Here is an 18,645-nt window from a genome sequence, read left to right as displayed (position 1 = left end):
AGAGGGCTGTACAAGCAATGATCACACGCACGGCACAGCGGACACACCAGGAACCGCAGTGTTGGCCGTCGAATGGCGCTAGCTGCGCAGCATTTGTGCACCGCCGCCGTCAGTGTCAGCCAGTTTGCCGTGGCATACGGAGCTCCATCGCAGTCTTTAACACTGGTAGCATGCCGCGACAGCGTGGACGTGAACCGTATGTGCAGTTGACGGACTTTGAGCGAGGGCGTATAGTGGGCATGCGGGAGGCCGGGTGGACGTACCGCCGAATTGCTCAACACGTGGGGCGTGAGGTCTCCACAGTACATCGATGTTGTCGCCAGTGGTCGGCGGAAGGTGCACGTGCCCGTCGACCTGGGACCGGGCCGCAGCGACGCACGCATGGACGCCAAGACCGTAGGATCCTACGCAATGCCGTAGAGGACCGCACCGCCAGTTCCCAGAAAATTAGGGACACTGTTGCTCCTGGGGTATCGGCGAGGACCATTCGCAATCGTCTCCATGAAGCTGGGCTACGGTCCCGCACACCGTTAGGCCGTCTTCCGCTCACGCCCCAACATCGCGCAGCCCGCCTCCAGTGGTGTCGCGACAGGCGTGAATGGAGGGACGAATGGAGACGTGTCGTCTTCAGCGATGAGAGTCGCTTCTGCCTTGGTGCCAATGATGGTCGTATGCGTGTTTGGCGCCGTGCAGGTGAGCGCCACAATCAGGACTGCATACGACCGAGGCACACAGGACCAACACCCGGCATCATGGTGTGGGGAGCGATCTCCTACACTGGCCGTACACCACTGGTGATCGTCGAGGGGACACTGAATAGTGCACGGTACATCCAAACCGTCATCGAACCCATCGTTCTACCATTCCTAGACCGGCAAGGGAACTTGCTGTTCCAACAGGACAATGCACGTCCGCATGTATCCCGTGCCACCCAACGTGCTCTAGAAGGTGTTAGTCAACTACCCTGGCCAGCAAGATCTCCGGATCTGTCCCCCATTGAGCATGTTTGGGACTGGATGAAGCGTCGTCTCACGCGGTCTGCACGTCCAGCACGAACGCTGGTCCAACTGAGGCGCCAGGTGGAAATGGCATGGCAAGCCGTTCCACAGGACTACATCCAGCATCTCTACGATCGTCTCCATGGGCGAATAGCAGCCTGCATTGCTGTGAAAGGTGGATATACACTGTACTAGTGCCGACATTGTGCATGCTCTGTTGCCTGTGTCTATGTACCTGTGGTTCTGTCAGTGTGATCATGTGATGTATCTGACCCCAGGAATGTGTCAATAAAGTTTCCCCTTCCTGGGACAATGAATTCACGGTGTTCTTATTTCAATTTCCAGGAGTGTATATTCTTTTTGAAAAATAACTTCTCGATGCAGAAGGTTGGATATGTGTGTGTGTGTGTGTGTGTGTGTGTGTGTGCTATATATTTCTATACACATTTTTAAAGTAGTACCTTCGAAGTTAGCGAAGTACACTACAGAAAAATTTCATCTACATAAACGATTTCCAGACGTTTCCATGTACAGTAGATGTCACAATGTATACACAATGAATTTTCAAACAGTGTAAATGCCTGTTAATCATTACAGCTTTTGTAGTTAAATAAAACCTGTAAAATAAGTAAATATTTACACCAAAGCATCAACTGAAATATTGTACAATACCTTCTATACAATAGAGTTAGAAGAATATATAATAAAATGTATTGTATAACTGTCGTCATACTTTTGAAATATGACTAAAATGTTTTGTATTTATATCATTATGTGTGATAACCAATGATTATTTTGTGAACCACTGAATGTGAAGGTGGTAGAAAAAGGGATAGTAATTTGAAAATTTAAAGTAAAATTTTGCGATCGGAGTAAACTGACAAAATGTGTCAGTCATTTAATATATTAACCACCTTCCACATTGGGGGCCATGTAACATCATAGATTAAGGGTCAACCTGCGACAGCAATCGCACAACTTACATACGGGCCGCTAGACGCCGCCGCGAGCGCTTAAGAGTGCATTGCGACCGTAGGGGCGCGTGTTGCGTACGGGCCGCGAGGTGCCGCCACGAGCGCAACCGTATATAAGTGCCGACGGAGTTCGGCCAGCTCTCATTTTGTTGGCATCTCATTTTTGCCTATTCTCTTACTTGCTTATTTGCCTAGTTGCTTAGCTCTTATTAGTTTATGGCTCATGTTATTGTGGTCTTTCAGCCATTCTGATTGATTTGATTTACTCCCAATTGAGAAGTGCTCATTTTGGCATTTCACTTTTGCATATTTCTCGTTTTGCTAATAATTTGCTCCTTAGCTTTTTACAGTTTAATTGATTAAGAAAGTGTCATGTACCGTTTGTTCATTTCAGCCTGTTCATATTTGATGTTCTTTAAATACTGTAATAATTATCGGAAGCATTGACATCTTGGGTTGTCGGGTGTTGTGCCGGATATCAGCGTCGTACTTGCACGATATTTCGGTCACATAGCTCGTGACCTTCATCAGGTGCGACCTGAGACTGCTCCTTGAGTGGACCTGGTCCAGTATTTATGCCTATGGCCTTCCCCCTACACCAACTGCTGCAGGCGCTTCCTCTGTGGTCCGCGCCCATTCCCTGCGACCTGCTGGAGCGTTGGTGTTCCGTTTTCCGTCTGCTGCGGTTCTAGGTGCTCTCTCTCCGGTCCGCGCCCACCAAACCCGCTCCTGGGGGTTTCATCTACGGTCTGGGGTACCAAGCGTTCCCCCTGCAGTCCGCGCCCGCTCACCACGACATGTTGGAACGTTGCTGCTCCGTTTTTCGTCCGCTGCGGCTCTGGATGTTCACTCTGCGGTCCGCGCCCACCAGTCCCACTTCTGGGTGTGACAGGAACCACTGAGTTATGGCTTGGTTCACTCATTTTGTAGCGCTACAACTACAAATTGCATAATTCTACTAAGGAGACGCGTATATCCCATAGTACTTTGAGAACTTACGTGGCTGCATTCAATGTCCTTGCCCTTGCCGAAGCAACCAGACCTTCCTTGCATCCTGTCGAACTTGGGAAATTTCCAATTCTGGAGGGACGTACAGTGTGTCTGCAAACTTACAGCCACCTCTTCCTGGCACATTATTTTGTAAAACACAACATGCATTTATTATGGCAACTGCAAATTAATTTCGAAAATCCATTGGGGATGAAAAATTCTTAGTTTTCCTTTTATCTGCCAGAGTGTATTCTGTAAACCACCTAGCCCGAGACAGTCGTGTTTTAAAGGTTCTTTATGGTTTGTGAAATTTGCTCCTCCGTAAATTTTCAATATGCCAACAGCCTCATCTCCGACAATGACGCACGGCGTCGATACTCCTTTGTTAAATACGGGGGATTTTTGCAATATTTGAAAATTTTTGGTAACGCAATTTTCATGCAAAACTGGTTGCATAAAAATAGATGATTCACTATATTTGCCATTTGCTCCAACGTCTGTTTCTGCAGCATATAAAGCAAGTAAAACGGCGGAAAAATAGCTTTAGTAATTATAGTAAAGTACGGTTGATTTGACAGAAAAGGTGTAACATGTCGCTCGGTTTATAGATGACGACTAACCGTCAGCTGGCAGACTAAATTGGCTGCTTAACATTGTGGCTGCCTAGTGCGTTATAGCCCAAACTGCTGAGGCCATCTGCCTAATATTCATTTTTATGTTTCATTTATTATGCTGTAAATCAAGTGAAGCTGTGCTCAACTTGAAGGATGGTTTCAGAGCTGCAGTGCTTTACTAGGCACGGTGGTGTGTCCTTGATTTCCACCCACCTTTGAACAGATACAGCCAATAAGAGGGGAATGTACATTTGAACACAGCCGGCCGCGGTGGCCGAGCGGTTCTAGGCGCTTCAGTCCGGGACCACGCGACTGCTACGGCCACAGGTTCTAATCCTGTCTCGGGCATGGATGTGTGAGATGTCTTTAGGTTAGTTAGGTTTAAGTGGTTCTAAGTTCTAAGGGACTGATGACCTCAGGTGTTCAGTCCCATAGTGCTCAGAGCCATTTGAACCATTTTTGAGCCATACATTTGAACATGAGTTCCGAAATAAGACGCAACTTGACCTGGCATTATGGTCTTTACTATAGGTGAAAGGAGCGATAAGAACAGCGAAAATCGTAAGAACAACTGGAGATCGAACCCTAAGCCTGTTTTGCGGTCTGGTACTTAGGCCGCTAAGCCACAAAGAACATTTCTGAACAAATCATTAATGAGTTATTTATAAAACAGAAACAGCACTTAGCCAAGGGAACAAATACTAATTCTGTACAAGAAGTAAACAAAGAAAATAAAGTGGCATTATACGCTCTTCGTTATTTAATCTGTGGATAATTTATTGGAAAATGAATTTGTTTTAATGACCTACTTATTCGAATGATTGTCCAGATAGAAATCTATTCGAATAATAGCCACCCTTTTCAGCAGTAGGCCTTACACTTCCTTTCTCTTTTTGTTCGTGTAATGAGTTCTACTAGTTCACTTGCTCGATTTACTCACAAAAGCCTGCAACGTAGATGGATTGAAGTTTTTTAGTTAACTACAAACAAACTTGACAGTTATAATCTGTTGTCACACTCCCAAGTAAATCTTTCTAATTTGTTCTGTTCCAAATACGAGTCGCATTTCTGAATGTCAGTGTGATTTCAGCAGGTGACTGAAAGTGGGCGCTAATTCGACAGCTATTATTTCACTGCAATGTAGAGTTCCACAACTGAAACAATAACTTCAATATCATTCAACATTCGGTTACCACTTTAATGTTCGTTATACTGTGGTAACACTTGGTAAATCTCAGGTACATAGCCCACACCTTCTTCATAGAATACGAGGAAAATCGACAGCTAAAAAGAAATTCTGACTCTAAATGCATTTAACCACCTTCCAGGCCCATTAGTGCCACTACACCGTGTAGAAAATGTATAGTTAGAGTTTGTGATGATGATAATATTTTGTTTGTGGAGCGTTCGACTATGCAGTTATCAGCACCAGTACAAATTCCTAATCTTTCCACGGTCCAGTCTCGCCACTTTCACGAATCATGATGCAATGTTGAGGACAACACAAACATCCTGTCCTCGGGTGGAGAAAATCCCTGGCCTGGCCAGGAATCGCAGCCAGGACCCCGTGATCCAGAAGCAGCAATGCTGGCCACTAGACGATGAGCTGCGGACAGGCAGAGTCGATGTTCCTCACCTGCATGGCAAGGACACGCGGCTGTTGCCTGTAACTGCATGAGTGAGCGCCACGTGATACCGAGTGAGTGGACTGCCAGCCGCGTGCTTCCCTGTGTGCGTGCATAGTGTGGGGTGTAGATGAGTGCTAGTCAGGTGGAATCATCCGCGGCTGCAGTGCACTAGTGCTGATGGTTTTCATCAGCACCATATAATGACGATAGAGTGGCTGTCCCCTGAAATATCGTGGACCTTTGGTGGTTGGATCCAGCAGTAGACCCGAGAACTTTGGAAGCAGCATGTACACTGGGACAGCATCAGATCGCATATTGATTTTTTTGTCAGCCATTATATCCTGTTATTCATTTTTTACAAAATTAACACTAAAATTACAACAGTTTCCAAGCAGACCAGGGTCTTATTTAATTTCGCTTCCCTGGGCCTCCCATGGGCTTAGACTGTGTCTTTGTGTAATCCCTAGCCTTCTATACGTATTTCGTCCTACTATTCTTACATAAGATGACCCAACAAGGATTCCATATAAGCTCATGGAGTATTCCGTGACACACTACCAAACTGTGCACTGTCAAACTAGCTCACAGTCTTCAACTGCTTCCATGTCTGCCTTCACTCTGGAACAGTACGATACCCATGAATGGGTCACGCAAGTGTTCTGTATCCTTTGTAGATGTGCCGCCCCAAAAACTGTAGTCCACCATTCACTGTCCCTAAAAGTGCACCTATGTGCTCATTACATTTCATTTCGTTTCACAATCTTACTCCTTATTGACTGAGTAAATCAGTTAATACTTGTAAGGTGGCTGTTCTCGAACCTCATCCGAATGTCGATGAGTGGGTATGGGCCTAGTGGGAAATAGTGTTGGCGAGCAGTGAGACAAATGCAAGGCTACAGTGACCCATAGATAGTCAATATTACTGTACAATAATGCTGTACATTATTACTGAAATTCTTTCTATCTGCTCAATAAAAATAGGCAACATTTAGAGTGGATAAAACTTGTGGACGACCAAGATGCTGCTGCTGTGGAAATTGCTCTACTTTCTTGAAGCTGAAGCATGAATGTGGATTTGGTATGATGAATGTCAGAAATTTACTCACGATGACATATTGAGAAATATAAACTTAAACGAGATAAATGACTATCAGAACTTTTTATTTGATGGTCCAACGATTGATACATTACTGCATCTGTTTTTTGTTTCTTCTTCAATAACAATCTCAAAAAGATATTTCCTCTTAGCTGTAGGCAACCTTCTCTGTATTTGGTGAGCAACAACGCATAACAATACCAGTTAATTTTCCGGTTTTTATACTAATCTCCCTTAACGTCCGATAATGTCTGCAACAATTTGTACATTCCATTGAACTCTAATATGAAGGATCTTTCTTGTTGTTTCGAACATATTTCAGTAGATAAACACAACAGAGAACACAAAAAACCCAAGAGACGGTACTTAAACAAAGCAAGTGAGTCGTTGGTAAGGATATTGCAACACTTCCCACAGAGGGCACAATATTTCTCACATGGAGCTACATTTCAAAAATTTTTGATCTATTCAGTGTAACTGCACAACCTCTCAACCTAACCTATAACATACAGTATTATTGTACAACTAGAAGGGTTTGCACAGTCCTTGGCGAGCTGGTAGTCGTAAATTGTGTTATGGATCAGTTGTGAGACTCTTGACTTTAAAATATGAATCTTGGAATGATAATAAAGTTTCCTGAAATAGTAATAGATTAAATAATATTGCTGATCAGATAGTTCAGTCAAAGGCTGTGGCATATAGCATTAAGTCAAGTTTCATTAAAGAGAAGAATGCTCTTAGTAATTATTAACGGTTATTATCAGTTATAAACCTCATGCAAGATAGTAAAATTCAGTTTCCCGATCCATACCGCATCCCTATTTAGGATTAGAAAGAAAGAACACATCTACAAAATGACGAACATTGAGAGTATGACGGCTGGGACGTTATACCGGTTGGTTATAGTTAAACTTTCCCTGCATAACACGTTATAACACGGAAACTAATTACCGTGTGAGTACCAAACTTGGTAGCATTACTGCCCAGCATGGGGCGCATGATTTCTATGCATCACAGAACCACCATCCAGTTTCAGCTATGGCCATCTGATACCATGATCAGTCATCATGATTCATAGTCTCAAACATCTGGCCAGTCACAGTGCACTTGTTGATTTGTCAACATGAGCTTGGATAAAAAAGGAGCAGGGCATTACTGGTGGAGCTCTATTATCAAAACAACAATAATGCTGCAGGTGCACATCGAGAATATAGGCGGCTGAATGGATTTTGGAAGAGTCCTCTTTCTCCACCTGCTGTGCAGAGCATGAATGAGAAGCTCGAATCAACTGGAGAATTGGGCATCGCTCCAGGAAGAGGCTGACGACTGGTTGCACAACAGGTGGTTGATGAAATCATTGTTGCTATGGCAGACAATGCTGCTTGCAATTCCTGATCGTCAGGCAGTGAGCGTGCTGTGTCACGACAGTTGAACATCCCATGGTCCACTGTACAGGAGATGCTTCAAGCCTTTCTCAAATGGTATCCATACAAGATCCATATCATACAGCAGCTTGCACCACAGAACGCACAACGACGTGCTGACTTCGCTCTCCACTTTCTCACAAGGACTGAAGTTGATGAAGGCTACCCGTGAACCATCCTATGTACAGACGGAGCTCACTTTTCTCCGATGGGTGAAGTGAACACAAAGAACTGTCGAGTGTAGGGATCTTCACCGCCAGTCACTATGCATGAGGTTCCGCTGTATGGTGAACATGTCACTGTATGGTCTGGCTTCACGGCTACGTTCATCATTGGCCCATTCTTTTTTGAATAGGTAGGTGCTCAAGGGTCAAAGACATTCAGTGTGACTGGCCAGCATTACTGTGATATGCTTCGCCAGCATGTCATACCCACCCTACACGAGAGAGACACATTGATCTCAACAGTTTTCGTGCAAGATGGGGCCCCACCGCACATTGCGCATGAAATTCACCTGCTTCTCTGAAACACATTTGGAAACGATCAAATTATCAGCCGATCGTTTCCAAATGCTTGGCTGGCACGATCATCTGTTCTCACTTACTGTGATTTCTGATTCTGGGGCTATCTGAAGGACAGGATTCACCTGGGGAACATTCGTACGTGTGCTGATCTTAAGCACAGCATATCAAGATAGGTAGCCAGCATACCTATGGACATGCTTTGTTCTGCTGTGCAGAATGCAATCCAACGCTTGAAGACTCTTCTGGGCACTGATGGCCGTCTTATTGATCCCCTTTTGGAACAGTAATGGTACCAGTATGTAATGGTATGAATGATGTACCGTAGCAGCACATTAAAAGTGTTTCAGTTGAACTTATTCTGCATTATTTCTCTTCCCATGCCCTTGACATTAATGCTGCCAAGTTGGTACTCCTGTGGTATTTTGTTTCTGTGTTGTAACGTGTTAAATAGGGAAAGTTTTTAATTACAACCACCAACTATATCGTATTCGAACGTTACAGAAACCTTTCTCCTACATATCTATATGAACTTAAATTATTCACATCTAAAGCAATGCACCACTCATCACACCAAACAGAATTTCTATGCAAGTCATCTTGAATCCTCGCGGAGTCACTCAATGGTGACATTGTTCTATATGGTACAGCACCATCAGAAAACTGTCCTTGATTGTTACCTACCCTATCTAACAGATTATTTACGTACATGGAGAACTGCAGTGGTCCTGTCACATTCCCTAGGCCATGCATGACATTACCTTTGTCTCCACTGAACGCGTGCCATCCAGGACAACATAATGAACTCCAATATTCAATTTTCAAATGGATTATGTATTTGGGGACCTATTCTGTATGCTTGAACCTTTGTTAACAGACTGCAATGTGGTACAGTGTCTAATGTAAATGGAAATGAAGTCCCATGCTCCTTGACAGAGCGTAAGGGAACGGTACAGGAGACTCACACCGCCGTACTAGGCAAGCTCCTAATGGAGATGGTCTGCCGTTGCCTTCCTCTGACCGTAATGGGGCAGGTGAAAATCCCTGACCCTGCCAGGAATCGAACCCAGGACCCAGTGCTCGGGAAGTGAGAACGCTACTGCGAGACTACGAGTGGTGGACTACAGTGTCTATTACTTTCTGTAAATATAGGAAAACAGGATCTGCCCGTTAGCCTGCACCTATGGTGCACAGTGTACTGTGAGTGAAAAGTGCAGTCTATATTGCGCAGGAGCAATGTTTTCTAAATTCAATCTGATTTATGCACAGAAGATAATCTCTCTTTCCACAGATGTCATTTATTTTTAACTTCCAAAATTCGAGAGTATCCCGTAGCAGACTGACGTTAAGGATTGGGTCTGTTACTTTGGCTATTAATTGTTTTGTCCTTCTTTCATACAAGACTAACCTGCACTTTTTTCCAGTTGCTTGGGACTGTTCACTGTGCCATACTGTAAGTTCATGATAAATGCGAGATAAGTAACTATATACACTATACAAGCAGTAATCTCTTTCATAGACTTTTTTCAATTTCTCTGGCACCTAGCAATAAGTCGATGGCAACACTAGCCTATGTGGTAATATTCTTCTACAGTTGCTGGTAAGTGATGTGCGATGGTAATTCTCCCACTTTTTTTGTGGTTAGATTGTGCTCTCTTCCATCTGTTTAGGATCCAAACATCCAAAAAATAAGTAAGAATATATCTTGGTAGCCACCGCTAAAAGTCAATTGATTATATGAATTCAAACGTTTAAGATTTCTGTTAACAGCACGCTTGTAACACATTAGTAGCAAGCTGACTGTACGGCAATGAGTCGACCAGGAAATGGAAGATATATCCCTGTGTGTCACTGGATGTGTTCTCGCTGGCAGCTGCTGGTTATCCCCAATGAGAGGGAGTAGCCATCGGCATACATTTATTTTATTTTTATTTGCAGCTTCTTCCATTTTGTTATCGAATTGATGACTTCTTTACACGTTATAATTTGGTACATAGTCGGCCTACAGTTACTAAATAAGAACACATTTATGATAATTGTAATAAATTACCTAGGTTTAACAATGGCATTTCAATACCATATTGAGCATAATGTTGCTAATGAGGTAGAAAAATATATATGTTTCAATTTATAGATGATATCCGGGTATACCGGGTGTGAAATTTTAACATGTAAAACAGTCACCTCTAGTAACAACAACAGTTCCAACCCAACTGGGTATCGAGTTGACCTTTGATTATATGGCAAAAAATCACATACGCCAATTCCGCACTGTTTTGTCTCTTAACCAGAGTTCTTCATTTGTAATGGCTGGCTGAGTGATATCGTGCTGGAGTCTCAGCAGTTCATTGTCAGAAGTATAACACCTGCTGTCCAGATTATCAGCTATACAAACTAGACATGGTTGTGTTGTGTTCCCAGTAGCACACCATTCTGTCACTTCAGGCTCTGGAACTGTGTGATGATGATGATGAATGCAATGTGCAACATTTGTTTTCTCAGAGACTCCACCATGGAAGGAGAGGCACAAAGTGGGCATCAGCACTATTAGCTAGTGCGGGTTGCCTACATCAGGGGTAAGTATGCATTCAGGTACACACCTATTGTTGTCTTTTGATTGACAGGTACTTAACCTATTATTCTGCTAAGATGGTTAAGACCCCCTGGGGGTAATCCATCCTTTTGACTGACAGATCCTTAACCTGTTGTTTTCCCACCCCTCCCCCTCCTTCTCCTCCTCTCAACCCCTCAGGAAACCTCCAAATCTCTCCCCCTCCCCTTTCATGCCTGAGTTATTGGCATAGCCTCCTCTTACTCTATCAATTTGATTGACTACTTAATTAAGTTGATCAATTAATTAACCTCTCCCCCTCAGGGTAAACTTCCATCCCCCCCCCCCCCCCCAGCTCTCCCTCTCCACTACCTGGAAATAGGCGGCTCTATGGAGGAGAGGAGTATTGTCACGACAGCAAATCAAATTACAAAGCAGAAGGAATATTGTTTATTTATACAAAAAGTCAGTTTGTGAGGGTTCGATCTCTCTTGCTCATCATTCTCGGCTGGTTAGGAAGATGCAAATCTACTTAAATCATCGCTGAAACCGATCGCACAAGGAATACCATCATGAAACACCCATCACACTTAATTTCACTGTAAAAAATTTTTCGATCGTGAACTACTCACCGTCCACCATCCTCTGTCCACTGGACTGCACAGAACGCCACCCGCACAGGCTGCCTGGAGTCGGGGTGCACCGGCGACAACCTGAGAAGCGGCAGCGCGCTCGGGTCCCGTGATAGACATACCAGATGTCACGCTAATCCTCGAACAAAAGCACCTGACAAATTCCTGTCGAAACAAGTGCTCTCTTTCTATTTCTCCTCGTGTAACATGCCACTGCCGGGGCAGCACGCACCTTCGGTCACAGTCAAACCTAACTGCAAACAAAACAGCGTTTACCCTGTAAACCCCTGTGGAATATCAACATACAGGAGAACTCCTTCCAAGGCAAATGCCTGACTGAGAATCGATTGGTAAATACTACTGAGGTTAATAAACAATTAACTCTCGGTCACATGATCGTGATGTAGAGGATATAAGACAGATGTGGTACCTCACACAAACAAACTGACGATGTCACATAACTAGTAGCCGGCTGACTTGAAGTACACTTTGAAAAGACATCTGTGATGTCATCTCCCTTATATATACAGTACATATAACCTGTGCATATACTGTATATATATAATATGTGTAAAAGTAATGTGACATGCGCGTTTTGCCAACAAAATAATTATAATTTCTATGTTATGGGTGGCAATGGAATCGAATATTTTTCCATACAATATACCCTGATACAGCATTGAGTCACTAATAGCTTAGTGTAATGTACAAGCTGCCTCTGGCACGCTATTTCTACTATCAAAAAGTATACTTGTTAACACATGAGACGGAACTGTCAGTTTTTTGGAAGGATCATATTTTAATCATAGCATCATTTTCAGAATCAACTTATCTAGATATTACTTGTCTCAATATAGAATACTGATGGCTCACTGTAACAAAAATCACTTGCATCCTTTGGATGTATCTAATTACACAGCATTTGCTACTAACACTTTCCATAATATTTGTGATTGTGTATGTCTAATGCAGAATATCCTAAATGTCTACTTATATTCCGTGTCTCCCATGTCTAAAGTATAATATAAACCATTATGTTTTGGCATATGTCACAGAAGTACCACGTTTAATTACCAGAACACAAAGAATATTATGTGGGAAATCTGCTAAAGAGGCTACATGCACTACACTTAACATTGTATGCATACTGGCATCCACTAACCTATGTAGCGTTGCTCTTGGGGGACGAAAATAAAAAGAATTGTTACTTTTTTTAATGTCGAAAAAGTGAATATTTTGGTGGGCCACTTGGCAACAGAATCAGGGATTGATTACACTATTATAATAACATACGTTGAGCATTAAATACCTGAATAAGAGCAGCATATTGATATATATATATATATATATATATATATATTTGAGATCGTTCTGAAGAAACATTTTCATTTCTGTGCATTTTTATAGTCGCGATGTAGTCATACCGGGAACAACACAAAGGGACCACAAGATTTATAGACTTTAAAAGAAATGCAACACTACACAAAAAAGTTGGTCCAGAAATAATAGGAAAACGATAATGTTCCTTCTATCTCATGCTGCGTTCGGCCCATCAGCGTGATCGTAATTTCTGGTGATGAAGTAAAAGAAAATAATTATCCTTCAGGTAAATAAGAAGATGGAAATCATCAAGGTTAATTTACTAAAATAAGCACGCTTATCTTTAACACGCGTTTTTTTAATGCTATGTACCTTTTCATATTAAATTACAATAGATGACCATTGTGGTTAAATTCTTTATACATAACAGTCAAAATGTCCTCTTGATGCTGTCTTTTCGTAATCAGTTACAAGAAACTACATGTTTTCTGATTGGTAAAAATAACAATTAGCATATTCACTCAATATTTTCACATGAAAGATAAAATACAGTTGCGGAACGCAGCAAGTCCGCGTCCGCCTTTCATAGAATACAAACAGTAAAAGGTGAGGCCCCAAAAGCCTCATTTGTCTTGAAACAACAGAATTCTTTTTTATACCATTAATCGATACATGTACATAGAGATTTACAGGCACCGCGCAAGAACGGCAAAGATAAAGAATAATAGACTCTGTCGCTGCTATGCGGTGGTTCATTTCTTTTACTTTACAACTGTTCGATAACTTTAGGCCATCAGGCATTTACTATTGAGCGTATATTAATGTTTGTGAGGTGAAAATTACTATTATTACACTGCCTCCCACGAGGAGGGAAGGAATACCGAAGGTATTACTTTCATCCTCATGCCCATTGGAATATTTGTAATTTTCGGGTGTAACGTACAGGTTATTAAAAGTTTCATTTCACATTCATTCCATAATAAAAGAATTAACGTTTCAATTTGTAATTGCTGACGGTGGATCATTGTGAATTTGTTCTGTGTTTCTATCAGTGTTTGCATGGATTCAGTCTTTCTTGATGATTCTTAAAATTAACGCTGTAAGTACACATATTTACAAAATTTATAAGGACATAGAGGCACACTTCATTTTTCATCGTTGCAAAAGTAATTTGACTATCACGACTGGTACACAACTTTCTGTTTTCACTGTATTCGTTATATTGTCATCGTCTTGTCGATTGATTGCCTTGTCCGTTGTCGCACTTAATTATACATTTATTTTCGTCGCACATACACTATTTATGATAGACTTGGATTGTAGAGCGGCCACTGGTGATGGCTTCGACAAGGAAGTCCATATCTTTCACTTTCAGGGCTCGAGTGTGGCTCTCCGAATTATTTCACATATGAAACAGAAAAAAATATCTTATATTAGAATAGCTTACAAAACTAATTTTATATACATGTGGAATGGGATATAGTAAGGATCGGATCCTTTGACGTATTTTCGTGTGCTTATTTTCATTCGTATCGTGACCTCTCGTTAAAATTTACATTTCAACCGTGTTCAGAGGTGAACTTGTGACTTATCTCTGTGTACGATCAGTCATTATACTAATTACGCTAACTTCTCTATCTTAGAGTCTCTCAGAAGGTTTGTGATACATAGAAAAATGTTTTCAGTACTGGATGTGAATGTTTTTGCTACAGAATATAGCGCACAGCAACTGCTGTTGGCGGTTGAACGTTTACATTATTTCGTCACATGGTGGCTGTCCGCCTCCACTGTTGCGAGCAATCTTGAAATTCAGTCTGTGCGCGCGCACGTGACCGGAGCTTTCTTGCAGAGCGTTGATTTCGCGTTTGAGATGCCGCGCGTCGCTTTTGTTCGTCGGATGGTGGCTTTGTGCTTTTTAGATTGCTGGAGGGAGCTTCTGCCACCGAAACTGCCTCACATCACTTCCTGTCAACTATCCAATTACGGATTCACAGGTAAGTGGTAGCTACCGCTGCAACTGCATGTGTGAATGACACTGATTATTACACACTGCACACATCAATGAATTTTTTTACACATATAGTGCAGTAAAATACTGCCACTGAAAATCGTCGAACTTTAAAACTTCACTTGCACTATGGTGAGCGTCTGCGTGAACGGTGTATTGAAAGAAATTCTCGCTTCACAACATCACACGGTGTTTACAAGTTGATTTACATACTAATATTTACAAGAGTTCATTTAAATCGAGAAATAATCTAATTGACCACTTTGAATCAGAACAATTGTTTCTTAATTAGCCTTTTTTTTACTATTTATGCCTTCGGTCACAGGTAAGCTATTATAAGTCCTTTTTCTTTGACCAAATTCATTCCAATCTCCTTTACAAATTAATTTCATTCATAGTAATCTTTATCACGCTTGCTTATTCATTTTGTAGGCTCAATACATTTTCTTTAATGCTCATCTTATTTAGTGACTTGTGAGGGGAGCTTCATTTATGTAAAAGTTTCTCTCGTATGTGTTTGTCTTTGAAGAAAGTTCGAGGACAGATTTGGAAATAGCAAATCCGCCTCTGGATTTCGTGTAGAAATACAAACAGTCGAAAAACAAAAGCGCGCCTACCCGCGGATCGTGGACAGAATTTAAATTACTCCTCAACCAGGTCGAAAATTTAATTTACATTGCGCATTACAAAAGCAATTTGCGCGTCGCGAACCTACTCATTTTTATACGTAGTGTCTCACTTCTCGAGCACATGTGCATCTTTACAAGTTGATCCTGGGGAGTGGATAGGATCAAGGATCTCAAAGGATTTGCACTTAGGAAAGGGGTTCAATAATCACATAATCACAGAGAAAACAATAAATATTGGAGTACTCGCTTAAAATAAAATCTATCACTTCAAGCATGTATATCTAAGATGTATCTTGCTGCAGCTTGCTTACTACTCTTTGTTCATTTCTTAGACTAAGTCAAGTTTATGCATTACGCATTTGGGTATTAATTATCATTTGTATATATAAGCCTCTCACTAGAGTGTTGTTTGCTGCTGTGGCGACCTGTGAAGCTCGGGCGAGATTCTTATTCTATTTGCTGCTAGCTTGTGAATTTGCAGTGTCGCTAATGCTCAATAGTACCGTGAAGTTGCCATAATAAACCATGTTACTCATATGTTCCTTTACTCAGCTTGTTTATAGTCTGGACTCGTCTTACTTTGCGTTGTATAATAACTTCCTTTTTATTCCGTCAAGCTTTTACTTAAGGTTAACGTCAGGTCTTTTTAGAACAATTGCACTGCGTTATCAATCTGTTCATGCTTAATCCTAGGTATCTGTTTATTTCAAAGAGATGTTACTTTATCGCTGGCACAGCACTGTGCTGGAATTTACAAGTTAAATCTACCGATTGTTTTGCGCTAACAGGTGGTGCCTTATTTACGCCACATTTGAAAATAGGGAATACCCTCATGGAATCGAATCTTCTCATACTACTTTCCTCTTTTGTCTGGACGTTTAAGTATTTCCTTTTAAAACAGGTCATTAATTTGTCCTCGATTAAATTTCACTTACCAATACTAAGCACATATAATCATCATTTTCATATTACTATTTAGCGAGAGAAGTGCATTATTCGCTCCTTCCTGCTCATTTTCAAATTGCTATTTAGCGAGAGAAGTGCATTATTGGTTCTTTCCTCTTTCCTCCTTTTAGTACCTCGGGGCTAATTAATACCTCTCGAGTACATCATTTATCTTACATACTAAAGTTGAAAATCGCTTCTAGGACATGTCCTCCTGTTTACATAAAGATTATTCATGTAATACTTGTCTACAACTTATTCTGTATTTTATTTCCCAGATGCGTTGTTTTAATACATAAGGTTTCCTTTTAGCACCGGTTAACGTCCGTAGTCAGTTCAGTTCAGTTCTTGTCACTCAGTGGTTAATCCTGATCTCCAATACCTTAGAATTTTCTTACAGCTTAAATTAACTTAATTCCTGGCGTTATAAAATTTCCTTAAATCATGATGGTGGAACAATCCTTTGATTTTATTCGTGGCAGGGTCAGATAAATAATAGCTACCAATGTGTGGTTTCCTCATTATCACAAAGGGACCTTCATAAATGTGTTGCCACTTACGATTCTTCTTTAACAACAGGGATGGTTTAAAGTGAGTCCTGACTGATACCTTTTCTCCTTCTTTGAAATCGATAACTCTGTTTACCTTCTTATCAAATGCCTTTTTTCGGAGGTTAGCATACGTTGTCAATGATATGAGAGCTTGCCTGATTTTTGCGTCTAGGTCCAATTCGTTGTCTTGTAACTTTGGAAGGGGGTCAATTCATTCATTCCTTTCTTTTGATCTTGACATTAACTCATGTGGCGTGAATCCGGTCGACAGATGAGGAAGGTGGTTTACAATCTGTTTGAAAGGTGTTACGAAGTCTACCCACTTAGATTGCTTATTCGGAATGTACGTCCTTATAAATCTGTTAAATTCTTTGAAGATTCTTTCTGTCGGATTCGATTGTGGTCGAAACAGGGATATCAAAATTTGTTTGATTCCATGGCGAGCAAGAAATGCATGCCACGGGCGTGAAGTGAAATTCGAAGCGTTATCGGACAAGATTGGTTCTGGAACCCCGAATCGCGGGAAATAATCATTTTCAATGCGACAAATTATCGGATTTGCACAAGAAAATTTCACTGCGTACAGTCTTATGTGCTTAGAAAAATTGTCCAGGATTGCTACTAAGTATTTAGCGCCTCCCCTACCGGTGGGTAGTGGACCTGCCATAACAATACTAAGAAGCTGGTTTGGCCTTTCAGCAATTATTGGATTTAGTGGGATTGAAGTGGAAATGTTTAAGGATTTTGCCTTTTGACAGATGACAGTTTCTCAATAATTTATGGATTCTCTGATGTACATTCGGAACATAACAGTAAGTCGAGATTTTCCTTTTACATTTTTCTGGTCCGTAGTGACCCCATGAAATGTGAGTGTACCACAGAAGATGTTCGATGAAATTTCGAGGGATGCAAACACACCACCTCTCAGATGACTCTTATGAAATAGCACTTGGTTATGAACTTTATAAAACTTTGACAACGTGTGGGCTGGATTTTCGTGAAGAATTTGTTTAACCTTTTTCCATTTTGGATCTGTATTTTGAAGAATCTGAATCTGCCTACATAACTTAAGAAAATACTTTCTTTGAATTGGATCTTTCATTAACAAAATTTTATAATTAGACATTTGTTCCATCAGTTCACTGGTTTCTGGTAAGCCCTCAGGTGAGCGATAAAGTGCGTCTGCTATAATATTATCTTTACCTTTTATATATACAATGTCAAAGTCATATTCCTGCAGGAATAAGCACCATCGAGTCAGACGAGGCTGTTGCAACTTGCATGTAAGGAGAAATGATAAGGCTTGATGGTCTGAATAGACATTAATTTTTCTTCCATAGATATAATAGTTAAATCACCTAAAAACCCATACAACGGCGAGTGCCTCTAACTCCGTAACCGAATAAGACTTTTCACACTCAGATAACACTCGACTCGCAAAGCTAATCACTTGGATTTGCTCGTGTCCATCTACTAATTGAATCTGGAAAAGACAAGCGCCGATACCCACAAAGGAAGCGTCTGCAGTAATGCAAAATTCCTTATCCATCTGAGGATGAAGGAGAATGTTACTGTTAAGCAAACTGTCTTTAATTTTCTGAAGTCCGTCTTGGCATTCCGGCGTCCAATTCCAATGTGAATTCCTTTTCAAAAGGTTGTGAAGAGCGGGATTGTTCAATACCTGATTGGGAACAAAACGTCTGAAGAATGACGTAAGACCGATACATCCTCTGTTGCCTTTTTGTAACAGGGGTTGGAACGTTT

The sequence above is a fragment of the Schistocerca piceifrons genome, chromosome 4 (genome assembly GCF_021461385.2).
Source record: "Schistocerca piceifrons isolate TAMUIC-IGC-003096 chromosome 4, iqSchPice1.1, whole genome shotgun sequence".
NCBI classification, from domain to species: domain Eukaryota; kingdom Metazoa; phylum Arthropoda; class Insecta; order Orthoptera; family Acrididae; genus Schistocerca; species Schistocerca piceifrons.
The sequence above is the reverse complement of the archived record's forward strand: the minus strand, read 5'-3'. Positions refer to the sequence as shown.